Genomic DNA, 6000 nt, shown 5'->3' with positions numbered 1-6000 from the left:
CAGCCAGTCCGCTCCTCTCTTATACTAGACGCTCTCTAGGTTAAACTATCGATTTATGTCAATAGATTAATGGCTTCGTTCAATCTTCTAAAACAGCTTTCTAGAGGATACGTTTTTTTTTTTCATAAACTGTTCGGAGGATTAAAATCCACAAGAGCTGTCGTTTTTAGGAGTTGCGAGCATGGTGACAACTCATTATAGTGGCGTCCGGTATACTGGAACGCTTAACAATATACTGCTTGCACGAAAGATTTAAATGAAGGTACAAGCTCTAACCCGACATCCCTTATAAACTCGTACCTTACACGAACAATATCATAAATGCTAAGCTACCCTTAGGGTGTGATGATATCCCAAATAGGTAGTTAGGCACCTCTTATGCTTATTTTATATGCGGGTACAACACAAAATACTGTACAATTGATCTAAAATGACACTTTCAATGTGTATCCCTTAAAAAAACGACAAAAAACCAGTCGCAAATCCTATGCAAAGTAATATATGTATAGATTTTAATAGCAATAATACTTATATGAGAACATACTATATTTTTATGAAATGCATTTTTCGTTTATCGAAGTTTTCAGTTAGTAAGAAATTAACCAAATATGATCGCATAATTGAAAAGAAACGTTACTTTGCAAGCATTAGCAGACTTAAACCTTACGGTGCATTGAGTAAAAAGGCACCAAAGATAAAATCTGTCAAGCATAGAGCATGAATGTCAAACTTAATTTTGAAATTATGCCAAAGAAGTGGAGAAAAACGATTTGTTTGCTTCAATTTATGTAACGGTGAACGTGTGCACTAATGTGTTGAAACAGGGCTATACATATTGGTAGAACAAGGCAAACAATCATGTTCAAATTATTTCAGGATATAGGTATTCAGTTATGCGAGAAGCACTTATGAACGATGGTCTCGGATTATAAGCGGTTCAAAACTATGGGACAGAATTTGCAGAATTAACGGGTTGCATATTTAGTTTGACAAAAATTTCCCATGAAGTTTCCAGCGCATTTTCTAGGCAGATGTGTAACTTCACAATCATTGTAAATGAATCTAGCTTAGTGTAATTGGTATAACCCAGCATGCCAGCATTTAATGCCTCCACCGCATTACTGGTTGTGGTGGTTGAATAGAAAACATAAGGCCGCGGGATTGTGTACCACATTACCGTAAACTAATTCTCGCTTTTCCTCTTTACTTTCCTCTTTCATTGAGGTTTTGCTTTGAATAATTCGCTCTTTCTCTTCATAATTCTCTCGAAATAGACTCAGAAACTCTTCACGTTCATTATTGATTCACCAACGAGAAGAGGAAAAGAGAGTTTCGAAGCATATACTGCTATGTTTTACAAGAACTACCATCCACATCTTCAGGAAGGCCATAAAAAGCCTCGCGAACATCAGCCGCAAAGTCATTGTCCATGATGCAACCGGAGTGTTAGCATCAATTTTCGTTTCTTTCACTGCTTATCTTAGTTTCCAGCGTTGGTGCTTTTAAAAGTACTGTTGCTTCTTTATTATACCTTTTTTAAGCTTCGGTGACACCGTTTCAAAAGGATAAACGTTTTATTATCTTCCTGATCTGTTTGTGTGAACCCATTGTGTATGACGTTAATCGTTAATTATATCGAGTGACAGAAAACTGTTCTTCATTATACGTACAAGAAAGCTGTAAGCGGGAAGATCAATTTACATCAAATACCGTTACGGATTCATCTACTGGTTGGAGAAAAAGAAACTAACGGGTGAAGTAAAACAGTGCTTGCTGAAGAAAAATTGCAAAAAAGCAATAGTTGTTTTTCCAACGAAGAACGGTTTGCAAGGAGGACCTACTGCAAGAACTTGTGGTAGTTTGTGAATAGTGATTGAAAAAAAAATCGGAAACCACATTTATCAAATTAAAGGTATGAGTTTTCATCATGATCTACAAATATTCAGAGTGCAATCGGAATCTTCAGACAGTGATTCAATCTGGGAAAAATGAATTATGCTAATTAGTGACATCTTAGAACAGTGCAGCATATGTACAGTGTATTGAAAAAAGAAAAAAAAAAAAACACGAAGCAGAATGCTCAAATGAACCATAACGGAAACGGGACATCGGAAATTTCATCTCGACCTTTCGCGATCCAGCTATTGTTGAGCGAACGATGTATCCATATTGCAGTGTGTTGGTGAATGGTATCTCAGCGCAAATCTGTGTCACACAAGATGCCCTCTCGGAGTATAACTGTAGATTAGAATTGCGCTCTTGAATGCAGGAGGAATACTAGCGATTATAATACTGCAGGTCATATTTGTCGTTTTGTGGATGATAATCAATGCTACTGTGGAATTTGGGGTCAATTTATTCGATCTAGGGGTTTTCTGCGTAACGGTAAAAAGAACACAAATTATCTGTATAAAATTTCTGGTTTGTAACGGATAACGGGCCCGGTTCCCGTTGAAAGCGATTTTCACGTGTGGGTATTTCGTGTGCTCCAGATATCATTGGCAAACGAGATGAAGCCATAGTGTTTCCATTTCAAATCAGTTATGACTTGATTATCTTTGCTTTTCAGTGATCAGTCTTATGGTGCTCCGAAATGACTAGTGACATACTGAATTTTAATTTGATTTTTTAAATTAATTACTAATACTTGACCTACAAATGTTATCTCTTGCTACAAAGGAATATACAGGAGGTTCGTTAAAGCATACCTACTTTAATTGCTATCCTTAACTGTCATCTGTTTTTATATGACTTTGTTTTCTATCTCTTTCTCGTATACTATACTAAATACAGATAGTGTTTATTACAACAAAACAGGACAGTTAAATATTCTGATATTTATCAATGATCCATTCGCAATAATTTTTAGTTTTATTAATTATTTCGAATAAATGTGGGAAATCTAATAGGGATTGGAATTTTTATTTACATTATTCAATGATACTGAGGATTTCGAAAGAAAGTTAATTGGATAAGTTGAAAAAAACTATACTATTACATATTTTTTACAAAATTTTGACTAATTATGGTAAATATGAGAATCTTACAGTTACATTTATATTTTAATGATATAAAAACCTGTAATGAATCAACATATTTAAGGGTTCTATATTATTGGAGCTTTGGTTTAAATGGTTTTTTTTAATATATATTTTTTTTAAATACATTTTACGTCATTTTCATGTTAAAACCACCATTTGATGGTTTAGTAGAAAAACATTCATTCTGATTACTTAAAACAAAAACGGTAACTGAACCATGAAATACCGAAAATACCTCGTTCACGCTCCAGCCTATCTTGTTAGGTTAGGTCTCCAGTTTCTTGATCGTCCTACACTTCATGCCTTGCTCCAATAAGTCTAACCAGCAAGCCTGGTGCGCTCCTTTACATCTTGTACCGGCTTGATATACAGTTCCATGAGCCAAGTTTTCAATGGTTAGTCCATTTTCGTCGGCTAGGTCCAAGCGTATTGTTCCGATTCGTATTTACATTGTTAGCTTCCTGTACTGTTGCTTATTTTTACTGCTGGGTCTGCCCAACCCGCTGGCCGGAGAACCATCGTACAGTATTTAGAGTTCCACGCTGGCACGAGAACGATGAACAGCAGCCCCTAACATGGTGAACAGACGCTATTTTGAACCGCTCCTAAGATGGCGTCTTATGAGCGAATTTTCTCATTTTAATGAGGACCATCTATTGACATATAAATTTAGTTATACAACTATCGATATCGATGAGGACGAGTTGGCGAACATTCTAGAGACTTGACGTCTTGGACAAAGCTGTTTCTCCAACAACAACAGCAACAACAACAACAACAACAACAAAAAACGACTCTTTTGAAAAATTAAAAATTTCAATACCAGTTTTCAACAAAAAAATGTTGCTGAAAAGGAGTTTTTTTTTTAAATCTACATTCAAGTCTACCTAACTCGATATTGAAGGCATCATCAAGTAGGGACTATACCGAGTTATAGAGGTTAACTTTGGAAGTTTGTATGGGAAAAGTGATTGAAGTCGAGTTAGGGAGAATATCGACTTAGTGAGAGATCGAGGAAGATTTGATTGTATTTCGATATATTCATTAACAACCATGTTAGTTTATATTTTTTCCTGATGTAAATGCCTTTTTTTTCTGGTTTTTACTTCTTAATTTAAAGAAATTGTTGAAAAACATGAGGAATATCTAATATTTTAATTAACCTATACAGGTACGATGAATAAAATGCAGGGATGCTTCCACTCACTTGCTATAAAAAATTATTTTTCGGAATTATGAAATCATTAGATAATAAGATATAATATAATGATATTTGGTACATGTAAGTAACAATAACAGGTTGTAAAGTATGTTTAGACTCATAAAACCTGTAAATTTTGCTTTTGCAAATGAATTTGCTTTATGATTTCTGAGCGTTCACTCAGAGTGAACACTCACGAATCGTAAAATCGCTGATTGTGGCGCACTGAAGGCAATATTAACAGCTGTTATGCATCAAATACATACTCCACGATCTCTTCTTGTAACTTACAAGTACTAATTATCATTGCAACATCTCATGATTTCATAATTCCAAAAAAACATTTTTTTTATCACTGCAATTGGAAGCAATCGGATGATGAAAAACTAAAAAAAAAAATGATATGAAAAAAGTGAAGTTTGACGTCACGGAAGGTATCCTTCACAAACACTATGACATACATGAACGCCATTTTACGATTATTTCCACACCTGAATAAATCTCATTGCTACGAGGAGGCACGGGGTGGTCTTAATTTAGTCAAAAATATGCTACGTCATTACGGCATGTTCCCTTATAAACTAAATCTGTTATTTGTCAAGTTAGGTGAGAAATGCGCAATATAGCATTGCCTACTTCATTTCGCTTCGGAAAACCCTCCTTAAAGAGGTTATTTGACTTCCTCGTAGTATATATTTTACATCAGCCTTTAATTTAACTCATGATCAAAGAATTTGATGAATACATGTTGGATGTAGCTGATTTTCTATATTGTTTTTTGTGGCGTATGAGGGACAAAGAAGTGCTAATCCCTGCTTTTATTTCAATCGTGGAAAAGTGTGACATTAATGAATGTAGTAAATTAGCACATAACAATGATTTTTGATCAAAGCGCTTCAACGTTTCTTTCGTAGTCCGTTATAAGATAACTGGTGCTTTTTTAACGGAACAGTCTACTACCTTTTCATCCTGGTTTTCTCAAAAGCACAGAAGCGGATTTTAAATACTGTTGAAAATGCAGCGGAAATACCCCTCATTTCCTCCTGCTGGAAGAACGAGGATGATAAGAGATTGTTGCGTTATCACTCCGAGACTGAGAAGGCAGTTAAAGCAGTATCCGGTCACCTGGATGAATGTCGCTTGGCTGAATGCCGTTGGTCGAAATAACGGAGAGAAAAATCATCCATTTTTGAATAATACTAGATCCCAGATTTGGAGTTTGAAATTGAGAAATGGAGAAATTTGGTATTTCCAGAGCTTAAGATTTGAGTAGAATTTTACGATCCGGGCCTTAGAACAAATGTCATGTTTCTTGTCTATTCATAATAATAATTCTGAAGTTTTACGGGATTCTGAAGATTGGAAAATGTTCAAAATGATGTATTATGTATGAACTAAAATTTTACATATTTTATAGATGAATTATTTATTATTTTAAACGTGATAAGATCTTTTAACTTATTGTCATGGTTTCTGGTACTGGTGATTCAAAACCATGGTATTGTTGTTTTAATATCAACGTTTGCTCAATATCTGATGTCGTTTTAATATCAACGTTTGCTCAATATCTGATGAAACTTCAACCACACCAACATTAGTTAAACTGATTTTCAGGAGGGCAGGTCATACAAGGACATCATATTTTCGCCCTGATTGAAGTACAAGGGCTTCAATGTATTTGTTTGCAATGCAAGCATTCGGCAGTATAGCAACACCTCCATGTTGATAAGATAAATTGTAATATAGTTTTAAGAAAAA

The 6000-nt window shown here is 34.9% G+C and overlaps 1 protein-coding gene across 1 annotated transcript in view; it reads left to right on the top strand.

Moving 5' to 3' along the window:
* The first annotated feature begins 1411 nt into the window (after window positions 1-1411).
* tyn (trynity) overlaps window positions 1412-6000 on the top strand; it is a 74451-nt gene continuing 69862 nt past the window's right edge. The window contains exon 1 of the mRNA XM_065238084.1: window positions 1412-1912. The gene's annotated coding sequence lies outside the window, so the exon portion shown is untranslated. The remainder of the gene's footprint in view (window positions 1913-6000) is intronic.

Source organism: Ochlerotatus camptorhynchus, unplaced genomic scaffold (genome assembly GCF_037179485.1).
Source record: "Ochlerotatus camptorhynchus isolate MF236.1 unplaced genomic scaffold, CSIRO-AGI_Acam_v1.1 ptg000696l, whole genome shotgun sequence".
In the NCBI taxonomy this organism is placed as follows: domain Eukaryota; kingdom Metazoa; phylum Arthropoda; class Insecta; order Diptera; family Culicidae; genus Ochlerotatus; species Ochlerotatus camptorhynchus.
Note: the sequence above shows the minus strand (reverse complement) of the source record. Positions and strands in the feature narration are given on the sequence as shown.